The following is a 13,453-nucleotide window of genomic DNA, read 5'->3' on the forward strand; positions in this document are numbered from 1 at the left end:
GACTATGTTCTGATACAGGGCTCATATTAGAGGAGGAACATGATAGGATGGGATGCACTTCATTAAAAGGGCTCTTATTTTTTTTAAAGAATGAAGTGGGAAGGGAGAGGAGAAGAGGTGTCAATGGTAAATATTTACATTTGAGTGCTGGTGTCACCATGTACTAAAGGAAAAAATATGCACAAATACACTTCAGGTACAACTACACTCTTTAGTTGTAACTGATGAAGGTTTTTTCATTAAAGAGTAAAAGTAAAAAAGAAACTTCTGAGGATTAAAATATTAACCTAATCTTAAACTGTGGACATCTATAGAGCTATTTTATAGTCTTGCAGTTTCTTCAGTTCGTCTTAAGACTATTTCCCTCTGTGCACCACAAAACTCCTTGCATTCTCATATTGTATTGTTCTTAACTTCAGAAGTTAACAGGATACTAAGACTGTTGGTTCCCCTCCCCTCCTGCCCCCCCTTTTACTCAACTCCAGGAGCCAAGAAGCCAATTGTTTAAAAAAATAAAACTATAGTTTGTTTCAAGGATAGTGCTTCTTCTCTATACAACTGGTGCCATGAAATTAAACTGTTTATGCTGGCTGTCTCATTTTTATGGAATATTTTTGTTGTGCGTCTAGTGGTGCATGTTCTTTGGATCAACACTTAGGAACCTTAACTGTTAGCTAATGACATTGTGGGAAGCTGGGGGTTGTGGGACAGTTCTCAGTTGATTCTGCATGGGTGCAAATGAGGAGGAAAAGGGTCCAAAAAGCCTCCTCATTCTACCTGCCTTGCATCTAGTGCATAGCGCAACCATAATCCAAGGCCTTTTCTCCAGAGGCACAAGGATGGGCCCAATTCATTATTACCCCACTGCCTATGCAGTCGTTTACACCAATACAAAGTGAGCACAAACCGGATGTGAAACACTACCAAATCAGAATGGTAGCATTTTACATTAGTGTAAGTGACTACACAAAGGGCAGGACAGTGATGAACTGGGTGTTCAGTGTCCAAGAGCACCAGCATTGTACTCACTTGATAGGGTATGACAAGTTAGTTCATAGTCCTGGTACTAGCCAGTGTTCCTTAGCCAGGTCAGCAAAAAAAGCACATGTTGACTCTTCCAACAAGATGGCAGAGCTCACGCTGGCACATAGTCTAACAGCACAGAGAGGCATGTTATCATAGTATGCCAGAAGTCCTCAGGATTCCTACTGTTCCACATTGGTATCACCCCTCATGTGGGCTGTCACTTAGCAGCCATAAAGTAAAACCGGTGTAATTTTTTTCCTCCATTAGCAACAGGAATTTAAAAGTATTCCCTGGATCCTAAAAACCACCAAGCAATACAGTGCTTAAGTTTATTAGCTCCAGTTCGCCCCACACTATTCCCTGAATGTCCATTTTAACTGATTACTACTGTACTAATCAATCTATCATGAATCTATCACAGCCTTTCATTACAGAGCTCACACTGTTATTTCAATAACTTCTCATTTGGCCTTCACTGCTGCCAAAAAATGTCACATAACTTAGACACAAAGAAAATAAAGCTATAAAGGCTGAAATGAAAAGAATTTGAAAGTGAGAACTACAGAAAAAATGGAAGAAGTCTTTCAAATAGTACAATAAAACAAGCATGAAAATTATGTCCATTATATTGCGTTACTCCCTCTTTCACACACAAGATGCATCGGACAACTCAGTCAACATGTCATACAACTCCCGAAACCAGCTTCTCGGGGCAAAAAAATGGTACAGATCACCATTTGTACTACATTATACAAGTGCAGGTCAAGGCAATACAATAGTTAAAAAATGACACCAGCTATTTGCATCGTGTGCACTTACCTGTTCCTGATGTTAATACTCGTAGTAGTAGTGAGAAAGTTATAGTTAGAAAAACCTAGAATAACTAAACCCAGAGAGGACACCTGTAGGGGTGAGACAAGAATCTCCTTGCCAACTCAGACCCTGGCTAATATATCCAATGTGCCAGTGAGAGTCAATCAATTTCTTTTTCATGGGGAGCTCATCTGTGTACTGCATGCTCCTTTCAAGTAGACCACAAAACAAGGCCACCAGCGGGTGGTAAATTACAATTACTTCAGCCTTGCACTAAATTTGTATACTGTTTCTTTAAAATAGGTAAAAAGAAGCGAGGCAAGATGGGACTGGGTAACGTTCTTCTCAAACTCAAAATTGAAGCAGACACAGACTAGGTTTAAAAATGACACCAAGCGCATCATTTTAATAAAGCCAGTGTTTAGTGTTAGAAGAAATGACTCTTTCCCATGGTCACATGGCATGCCCTTGAGCTCATGCCTTATTTCATCACTCACCCCAAGACATCCAGTCCAAGTTTAAATCCTTTTACTAAATGAAAAAATCTCAAGCTATATTAAAAATATATCTTCTAAACTGAAGAAATTGTGATCATTGTCTGCAGATCAAAATATTTAGATTCTTATCTAAAGCTTCTGAATACATTGAGGATCCCTGTCTCTGAATGCACCAATATTCCGTCACCATATTTTTGCTGTTGCATATATATATATGCATGCAATGAGTTAGTAGGTTCTTATTTCAATCTGTTTTGATCATTTCACCACAATTACAGGTTTTATATTAACGTTACATAGTCCGTTTAATTTTATGGATGTATTATCTATTAAATATTTGATAACCTAAGTTTTTTATTAGAACATTCTTCTTTCCCCCCACCCCTTTTTATGTTCCTTATCCTACACATTAGGTCTTGAGGGATGACTCTTCCCCTATGGGCCCCATAGCTTTTATTTTACTTATTTCCTATCTGTGAATAAAGAACTTCAGCTTCAAGTGTGAGCAGGCCATTAACCTTCATAACTTCATGAATATTTGTTAAAATATAAATCACATTAGGGTCATTACCCATATATTTAGCTCTATTTTATTAAGACAGCTTTATACCACAATTATGGATAAGTGTGGTACTGTAATTCCCTTTGATAGCATTGCTAAACTCCATAAAGAATTTGTACTTCATAATACTAATTAAGCAAAGAAAGAGGCAATGCAGCACAGCCCAGTTTGACTTTGAGAATGTCTCCAGGATTCCCTTTCCATACTTGAGATCTGGAAACTGTGGGCCACTTGCTGCACTAGTGAAAATCAGCTGCTTGTATACAAAAAAGAAACATGTAGGCTTTCAGAAAGTTAAGGTGTTGCACCTTTCTTTGCTTAATAAGATAATGGAATTATGCTAATTTACACTGATTGGGACCCGGTCCAGACATAGGGCAAGGTTCCTCCTGCATCATAGATAATTTTGCTGACTATATAGTTGAATTGTGCATGTATGAAGTAAAATGATATATTTAAGGAGATTTCCACAGGAACATTGCTACCATAGTTATATGAACAGTCCTCTATATATGTTTCCCAGAATGACTTGATTATCCACACTATGGAGAAGTCATTGCTGGGTAACAAAAGAAACACAAGTCTTTTTCTTATCAAAAAGGTGGGACTGTGAATATTTGGCTAAGTTCAAATCTTTAACTAGAAGAGACAAAAGCAGTGATAAATGATGGATCATGACAGAGTTCTTTATTTTCTAAGGTGTTAGCCAGTTTCCAGTGTACTGAGTTTATGGAAGAGCGTATTCTTTCACCAACCCATCTAGGAAGTCATAAACCTTGTGAACCTTACAAAATGATTTATTTATTTTCAGGAAGCTAGCACAAAAATACAATGACCCATACACTTCACTACAATAAAGATACTTTCTATCCCCCGGTTAAAGAATTCAGTTACATTCATACAGAGTTTCCTCTATGGCTAGTCCATTATAATTACTCTAGCAGTTTCCTGCTGATAATGCCCATGCTATCAGAACAGTTTTTCTTTTGGTCCTATAAATGATGATGATTCATTTACACTCCCCCTCTGATGATTTTAGGAGGCACCAGGGCATTCTATGAGCAATCTATTCAGCCATTTCTATTAGAAAGTAAAAAGTAAGAAAGATAAGCCAAGACCCAGGCTAGATGTTTTGCTTAGACACCCTGATTCAGAGACAAGGACCTCTACCTGTAAAATAGGAATCATGTTTATCAAAACTGTGCACCGATAGGAAGGGTGATCAGCCATCAAGATTGTTACATGCCAGTTCACAGACACTGGCAGCTCTCATTTATTCCACTCGTATCTGCCCGTTTACATTTGGATCTGATTAATTTTGGTTGGTGGAAGTCCATTCTGCATGAGGTGTCTGTAGGTGTGATTTCAGCTCTGGATCACATCAAGTGTTTATACTGCAGCTGCTGTATTCCACAGCAACATGACTAAAAGCATCCTCAAGCAACACAGGAAAATGCTGCTGACTCTAAATATCACCCTGAAATGGATACTAGAATAAATCCACAACTCCATTGATGCATGGAATGTTTACCTCTGTGGGGAATTGGTGACCAAAAACTTCCTACTTTTTGTGAAGAACTGGATTAAGATTCATTTCATAAACTCCTAACTGGTTTCCTAACCTGCCCTGTCTTGACAGAATTTACCTCTCATTTTGAATATCCCTGGGTAGAAAGAGAACAGAATCTGTACAATACACTAAAGTCTAGATAGATAGGCTCCATGCCAGCAATTTGATCACTTATTTCATTCTGTGATAAGCTGACTTGATTGAGACATATGCAGAATTTTCAATGGATTTTCTTCTGATTAGCACGGAATCCATATGTAGCAAAATAAACATTTTTCATCCACATAGTAGGACCTCAGTGAAATGTGCTAAATAATTCAGAAAGTGATATTTCATTTTGTAGCTGTGATAAGAAGGGTAGGGGAGAGATACAGTGAATAGTTAAATGGCCCAATGGAGAGACTATGTTAAAATTGCAGCAGAACTAATATCTAGTAATTCACAGTCTTATAGTTTAACTACTACATAGTTAGGTCACAGATTACTTGTGCTCTTTCAAGTGGATGTATCCTATTAGACTTATTTCACAAATGAAATCTGCTTCTTCCAAGATTCTTATAGGTTATTCTTACCAATCTTTCCACAGTTAGTATTAAACCAGCTTCCCATCTCTCTCTCAATTGACTTAAACAACATTTAGACATCTGAGAGATCATGGATATGCATGGAGGAGAAACAGATGCAGAGGAAGAAGTCCTTGTATGGGTGCCATTATAAACTGCAGCATCTCAAAATTCCCCTAATTTTCTTACACAGATGTCTAGATATACTCAGTCTTGCTCAGCACAGAAGGCTGGACTAGATAATCTCTTGAGGTCCTTTCCAGCCCTACATTTCTAGGATTGTATGTTGAACATGGTAGGTGATGATACGGAGTCCTGTGGAACTCTACAGACAAGAAGTAGTTGCTTATCATGCATCTCTGGGATCTATAATTTGATGTCAATTAAGACGTGTCCCTGGATTATAGTATGACCGTTAAGTGTCACTCAAGTAAGAAACTCATTAATTTCTGCATTTCAATGTCAAAACTAAATTACTGCAACTTTTTTGCAATTGGGGTTCCACTGAAGAGCATAAATGTTTTGTAATGAAAAATTCTAGGTAGGTAGGGAGACATTCAAGTATTTGGTGTGAGACTGACAAGAAGGTCCAAAAGGAAACTCAAAACAGAAAAAATTGGGCCCCCAATCTCTGACATGATTTTTCTTCTATTTCATTGAGCTAAGTCACCCTTACCTCGTGAGTGCAATAAGTGGAAGTAGATAGTCTGGGGACTATTCTTGGCAATGGCATGCTAGTACTATGTTTAGGGAACATACAGGTGACATTTTCCTAGATACATGCCAGACTATTGTATAGAGATTTACAATAAGGTTCCTGTCAAGTTCCCTATTGCAAATGAAAAAGTAATTGTGGATGCTTCACTCAGGTAATGTTTGAGGTGCAGAGTTGCTGCTGAGTGGGCATGCTCCAACATGACTGACATTTATAGTGTTCCCATGACATGCTGTGTTCACCAGCTGGTGGCCAAACACACAAATAAGACTTGACAGTTAATCAGCATAGTTCCCTATCCCATTGCTTGATTCAAAATGTGTGATTTTCCTATCAAAATCAGCCTATTCATGAACCATAGGCAGGAACAGGAGTTCTACCAGGTGAGCTAAAATACTCCCATCATTTTAGGGCCAGACCCATAAGAGATATGATAAACTTCCCTCAGCTACAACTCATTGGCATGTACTTTACATCAGATCATGTTATGTTAATGCAGAGACTTTAGAAGCATGTTTTCCCTGATGGTAAAGCTGTGCAGCAAATATCCTATGCATGAAGCAGCTGGTTTCCATATTTGCTAACTATCAGATTACTACGCAGGATTTCCATACGTCTTTTTATTAACTGACAAAGAAAATTAGCTTTTGAACTGCTGATGTTAGCATTTAAAGAGGAGTTAGTAAGAAGGGTTTAAATGAGGTAGAATTCTTTTTAGAAAAAGTAAAAGTCATAGTAGTTTGAGATTAAATAAAAATTGAGACTTTCTCCTTGCAAGATCAGGGTATTGTCCTGCAAAAGAAGATATTTTAGATATTAAACTAATAATCTGATCTTTGCCAAAGTGCATATAAATCCATGAACTGAACTGAATTTGTGAGTATGTAAAGTACATCAGAGATATTTTATATGCTTCTGCATTAATATAATTTGAAGTGGAGCACCAACATCCTGATAAATTTTGACTGGCATTATAGGAATGAGATTTTGCTATTGCTTTACTGTGTTAAAGAATAAGCTCAATATATATGGAAAACAATTGTTTTCCCCCCCAGAGAACAAGAAATAGCATACCAGGCAAAAGAGCAGAATATGAAGTCGCTATTGAAAGGGGCATTACATTTTTAAAGACCTTTATAGTTTACAATGTTGCCTTCAAGAGAAAAATTCTGCTTCATGATTGGATGAAAATAGCCATGATATAAATCAAATTTCTGTTCACCTTTTTAAGAGGTCAGCAACACCAGAATCTGGAACAATGTTAACCAACCAAACTTCATAAAAAAACCACTACAGTCATCGTTCAAAATGGTGCAAGATTATTGTAAGACAGGCTGTGTTTTGGAACATTATAGAATACTGTAGTGTTTTGCAGTAAGGGAGATCATGTATGAAAAGGGATGTAATTTAACTGGCTTCACTGAATTCTGTGAAAATTTAGTTTGTCCCTGTAGGGATTGTGGATTTTTCCTCCTCCCTCCCTAAAACTGAGAGGTTCTTTTATTCAGAGCATTAAGTTTCAGAAAAGAAGTTATTGTTACATTTTGAAATTCATGACAATAGTAAGAATAGATCCAGGTATTTCTAATTACAATATTGAAAATGCAATGACAATATTTCAGCAAACAAGACATTTATCCATAAAGGTCAACCTTGTCCCAATCATATTCATTTCCTGATAAATATGGGCCAGATTCTGATGTAGTACATCTGTTTTACTCCCAATAGATTATTTCGCTATGCATAAGGAACTCTGCTGGATTTACTTATACCACAACAAGCTCTGAGCCTCTGCACCCATCCCTAACAGAGATCAAGTCGTGGAAGAAATGTCATAGGCAAGGACAGGGTGTGGGCAGAACATGTTCTGCTCCAGTCCTCCATTAAGAACCCCATATCAATGGTACAATGTAGAGCCACTCATCTAGAGTCAGATCTATGGATCAGTGAGCCACAATCAGATTCCCCACCTTCTACACTGAGCAGATATCTGATGCAAGATAGAATCAATCCATACATCTTGAGTTTTCTCCTCAAAAAGAAATGAATATCTGGTTAATACTAATAAATCCCTTCACACAAAAGACCATGTGTGTTTCTGGCTTTCATTTAGTTTCTGCCACCTCTGTTTTCTGGGGGAGGGAGTAGGGGCAACATTTAAAACTTTTCTTGCCAGCAGCCCCATTCACCTCAACCTCCTGAACATCCTTCCATTTATCTAGGTTTTCTATATCTGCTACTATTTAGAACTGCATTTGTGGACTTTACAGTCCATGTTATATATGGATCATGTCAAAGCTTTGATTTTCACTTAGCTCCAAATAGAGATTAAAAGTAAACAAACAGGCAGTTAATGGGGTCTTTGCAGTGTAAGTACACCACAGATGGAGGTTGGAATTTGATGAGTACACAGCATCAGCAATGAAAACATTCTATTTCATGCTTGCAAACACAATTTAGAAAGATGCTTTACTTTTCAAGTTTTATGGCTACCTATTGTGATTTAAAGCCAGAGAGGTCTGTCTTCGCATTTTTCATCTTTTAATTTATGTTCTGACCCTCTCTTTCCTATGCCCAGGATCATTTCCTAGGATGACTTTGCTTGACAGCCTCTAGACCTTCTTCCCAGCCCTTTCTCAGGCTTCTTTCAGATAGCCCATCTTAGGCTGCTTACCCAGGCCTTTCCCGGTTTGTGGTCACAGTCCCTCTTGCAGTTTATTTCTTGTGCTTCTTCCCTGGGTCATCCCAAAAAATTCTCCCTGATCCTCACGTACTGAGTTACAGACATCTTACAGGCTAAAGCTGATCCCTTTCCTCAGCAATCCCTGCTCCCAGCCTGCAGTCAGATAACCTCCAAACTACCTTCCCAGAGTCCTCTTTCTTAAAGGGCTGATTCTGGATGCTCTGAACCACGTACTGGTCTTAAAGCTCAAAATACTAGCACTAAATTTAACATATTACATGCTTTATGTTACAATATTACATGCTGTCTTAGTAACATTTCATTTCCTTGCTGTGTAATTTTTTCTTGTACACACACACAGTAAGAAAGGCCTCAGGGGATTATAATGGTCACATGTAAATAGTTTGATTGGAAAGAGTTGATCAATATGAGATACTTGCTGTACTTCTAATGGGAGAAAAGCCTGAGTCTGATAACTTTCAAAATGGAAGATGTTTTAATGCCACCACTCACCTGACAATAAGATGAGCTAGTTCAGTGGGAAGCCTTAGGGTGACCGTTTGATTGCTGTATGGACAGAGGGGGGCATTATGTTAAAAACATCACCGAATCACCAGCACCACTTTATAACACCTGAGGTTTTCCAAGAGACCTCCTCATTCAAGTGAGGACACTGGCCAATACTTCTTAATTTAACAGAGTCTGATGAAATTACACCTGGAGCTGAAACGGCTAGTTATATTCTATACTGTGTTTCAATTTCTTCACAAAAATAATCTGAATTCAAAATTGTCTTTCAATTGGTGTTTTAAGGCTTGCTGGAAAACAAAATTCTAGCATATTTTATGGTCAATTGGTCACTGTTGATCATAGAACTGATAAAGGACATTTGTCTAATAGCTCATCATAATTATAACGAATGGTAAAACAATATAGAATGTTGTTCAAAACCGTTCATTTTTCTGAATGACTTTATATACATAATTAATTCAGCTTGCTTGAAAAATGTTTAGCTTTTCCTAAAATGCAAATGAATGCTAAAAATGGATTTTGCAAATATGTTTTGGGTGTTTTATTGGTTTGCCTATGTGTAATAAATTTAAATATTAGTCACAGAAGGAAAAGTGTGCAAAAGGTTTCTGTGAAAGCTAGTTATGAAAACATGTCACAGAAGAATAGCTTCCCCCATAGACTACACTGACATTCGCAAGTCAAACAAGCTTAAATAGAGTAGGGAATATTCTACTCTTTAAATGGCCTATTTAGGAGTTTATTCAGATAATCTCTCATCTTGATATTTATAAACTAACAAGACTTGCAAATTGGTTCCTCAAACTTTTATACAAAATAAAAGTATACTGTAGGTAATGAATACCCTCTTACTCCAACAGAACCTTTACACTTAGAAAATGCTAATATTTATAAGAATTAGCTGGAAACTTACATTTCAAACAGCATTTTAATCTATGTTATTAATCAGTTTGTGATTTGATGCTGTTCTTTGAGAGTGAAATTCACTCTGCTCTACAGGGCTCAAGAATTTGGGCTCTACGTTGGAAATATGGTGTGTGGGGATTGAGGAATGTTCTTAAACAGATAGGTATGGGTTAGAGATATGGGTGGATTTTCAGATATTCTGAACTAGGATGGAGACAGGGATGGGAGGGTTTTATGGGACTATGTTCAGAGGGGAAGAGACTCAACTGGTATATGAAAGAATGATATCTGTAAATAGAGAAGGGTCACAGAGGTTGCATGCTGTTTTCTTCCACTCCCCATTTCAGATTTTTTATTGACGGGGAGGAGGAGAGAAGAGGGTGATCCTTCTTCTCACTTCTCCTCCCATCTTCATTATCTGCCACCAAAATGCTTCCCTTTTACACCCCCCCCAAACCAACCATATAGTCGGAGTTTTTCACTTTGAAAATGTAATCATCTGCAGGGGAAACTCTGGTAGGTGGGAGAAGGCAGCTTTCTACCTGAAGCCCTGCCATTTTTGGTGGGCATTGATGGCAACCTTAACTATGGGCCACCAACAAAACAATACTACTTTATTATGGGACAAAGAGTAGTAGGCCATGACCTCTAATCTTTCCTCACCATGTGTAAAAGGAAAAAAAAAAAAAAATCTCATTTCATTGCACCCAAAGCAAAATGGCAAAAAGCCTAAATAAAATAATTTTATGAAGCTCCGTACAAACAGAAATTATTTTTAAAAAAGCCCAAATCAATAGGAATATTAACTCTTATGGAAAAAACAGCTATACACAAATCTTTGCAAAGCACTGTTCCAGGTTTGGGTTTGCATTATAGTAACCAACTTCCTATTGAAGGGGGGGGAAGAAACTTCCAATTTCAAATGCATTTTATTTCAGTTTTGTGTAAAATAAGTTTAGTAGGATTTTCTTGAATGTATTAGCATATGAATGAGTGGTAAGTGGTTCCTTGTTTCTACTGTCAAGAGGCACTTCAAATAAGCCAAATAAATACGGTTGCATTCAGCTGGGTTTTTTTGGGTCTAGCATTTTTTCAGAATATTAGTTCGAAAACTTTTGTCTCATCATTTAAAGTATGTGGAGTGAGGAAGGAAGAGAGAGTTCAGAGTTCTCTTTGAAAGGACCAAATCCTTTTCTCATTGAAGTTAATTGGAAATTTTTTTGATTCCAGCAAAATATGAAATGTCTGTATATCAGTTTAAGTTTGTGAACTGCTTTGGGGATAAGAGAGCTACAAGTTTACATCAAGTTCAAAGTCATCCTGTCTGCTCCACAGCTTGTTTATTGTTCTGAAGAATGATCTCATTTGTTTCTCATCCATAGGCAAATCAGTCTTACATTTGTTTCTTTATAAGAGCATATTCCAGCTTTCATCTTATGTCATTCCTCCTCCTATCTCTGCAACATTTCTAGCAGGAATACCTTGAGATAACTTGCCTTAGTTCCACCTCTCTATGTCCTCACCACTTGGCATAAAGACCCAGTCAGGTTCAACATCTTCTCACTTACATCTCTTCAGACAGTAGGTTCTACAACCAAATAGTGGCATTCTGAGTGTTTTCCTGTATTCAATGAAACCACCATCATATAGTCAGCTTTACATAATAGACACTAGGAACTTCCAAAACTAGTGGAGGTTATTATGACATCCTACGGACCTCTCCTTCTCTGGTAACTGTGATCATGAGAAATTCCATCCCACTCTTCCTATCTGCCATTAAAATAGCTCTAACAAATTTTAGTTGATCATCTTTTGAATGCAGTACCTAGTTATACTTACAGATAAAATATGTTAGGCCCCATACCATTCCTTCTACAGAGCTCTAGGCTTCAGTCCTACACTCGGTAGAGCTTTCACCTTTCTTCTCTCTAAATTCTGGGCTAGTCCAGGGTTGCTTTAAGTCCACTTTCAGAAGTTGCAGTGGAGAAGTGTTGGAATGCTTTGAATTCTGCATCACACACATGACTCTCACAGGCTCACAAAGGTTGATGAGGTTTGGGTGGGGCAGAGATAGTTACGCAGGACTTTGTGTTGCTCAAAGTTTTCCCTGGGCTAGGGGGAAGCCTTGGATTCTTTAGGGCAGCTTTCTCACAACATAAAATCTACTTTATCAAACCTTCTCTTTTCATTAGAGAGCTTCCAACCCTGTTCTAAATAGGACTACTCATTTACTAGCTCAAGATATATTTAGTCCTTTTCTGTTAAATTGCTATATCATTTTGTCTCAACTTTTCTGCCAGCCTGAATCTTGTCTTTAATTCTATCATGTGAGACTTTAGGGTGGCATATCTTGTTTTTTTCAATAACCTGGTCTCTTTGTCCAAAGATATTCAGCTGCTTAGCAACATCTCAGACTGTGGTATTGCCTTCAGGTATCCTCCACTCCTGACTTTGTCTCTGCTTTCATCCTCTGGAACTTCATAAAAATGAAAAATCCAATATTTTAGCTTTCCCTCCCCCCCATTCTCTTTCATTACTAGAATTCAAAAGATATCTAACCCAGGTTTTATTTTTCATGGGTCAGACACTCAACTGATGTAAACAGTGCTCTAGTGAAGTCAATGGTTCCTTTAACAGAGGTTCTAGAATAGTGGAAGTGTCTTGTCCTTAATAAAATTGAGTAAGTGATGCTCATAGCATTTAAGGTTTTGCAAATCTCCCTTTTTTAAAGTGTCAGGGTTTCTAAACTAGTTTGAGGTAGTGAAACTTTTTGCCATATTTTAAATGTTATGGGTGATTGACATTATAAAAAAAGACCTATTACAGCTTGCTTTGCCCCAAAAGCTAAGCTGTGAAGAGTGGGGTGGCCTGTACACAGTATTTATGGCTTTTTCCCCCCATAGGGAGATGAAAAAACAAAGGCTATGTGCTGTCCCACACCCCAATCAGGTTTATTCTTTCTGCCCCATGTTTCTCTCAGCATTTCCTAAGTGGAATACCAACCCACTGTTGTTTGAGCTCAAGTGAAACTTTTGGTCCTCTTATGTTAGCCAGTTTAAAATTAAGCAAAGTGTCTTTACCCACATCTTGGAACTTGGTTCAGTCATGGCCCTGAACTGCATGTTATATTTCATGGGACAGTTAAGAATTCTAAAAGAGGTTCATAATCAATAGTAGCTATGAACTGAAACTAAAAATCTGGTATCTGAAGACCCTAATGTTTAGGAATGTTTGAACTTGGGTTCAACTTTTGCAGCTTAAGCTGCTAAAACACAGAACTATGAACAAATGATATTGCTATTTCCTATACTGAGTTGATTTATTTTAGCTAATGTCCATTTCAGAAAGGATGCAGAGCAAGTGTAACTTAATTTCCCTTTGGCTGAACACAAGTCTACATTGAGAGGGATGTCTGAAGGGGAAAATAGATTTAAACTATTGCCAAACCATTCTGTAAACATATTACTTTACGTTCAGTCTGAACCCAAAGGAATTTTCTTTGCATAAAGTTTAAATTAGAAAGCAAAACTTTTTATCCAGTGGGATGGATATTATTCAGTAAAACATAAATCTTGTGGCTCCACGCA

The 13,453-nt window shown here is 37.6% G+C and overlaps 1 protein-coding gene and 1 long non-coding RNA gene across 5 annotated transcripts in view; both read right to left on the minus strand.

Moving 5' to 3' along the window:
* SGCZ (sarcoglycan zeta) overlaps positions 1-13,453 on the minus strand; it is a 764,963-nt gene that overhangs the window by 618,575 nt on the left and 132,935 nt on the right. The gene's annotated exons all lie outside the window — the stretch shown is intronic.
* LOC137141619 (uncharacterized) lies at positions 6,420-12,345 on the minus strand. Its single transcript, XR_010916678.1, has 4 exons — positions 12,234-12,345; positions 11,363-11,487; positions 8,943-8,996; positions 6,420-6,538 (listed from the first exon to the last, which is right to left on the minus strand). It is a non-coding gene; the product is annotated as an uncharacterized lncRNA (long non-coding RNA).

Source organism: Emydura macquarii, unplaced genomic scaffold (genome assembly GCF_026122565.2).
Source record: "Emydura macquarii macquarii isolate MOO-44397 ecotype Brisbane River unplaced genomic scaffold, CSIRO-AGI_Emac_v2 contig_3108, whole genome shotgun sequence".
NCBI classification, from domain to species: domain Eukaryota; kingdom Metazoa; phylum Chordata; order Testudines; family Chelidae; genus Emydura; species Emydura macquarii.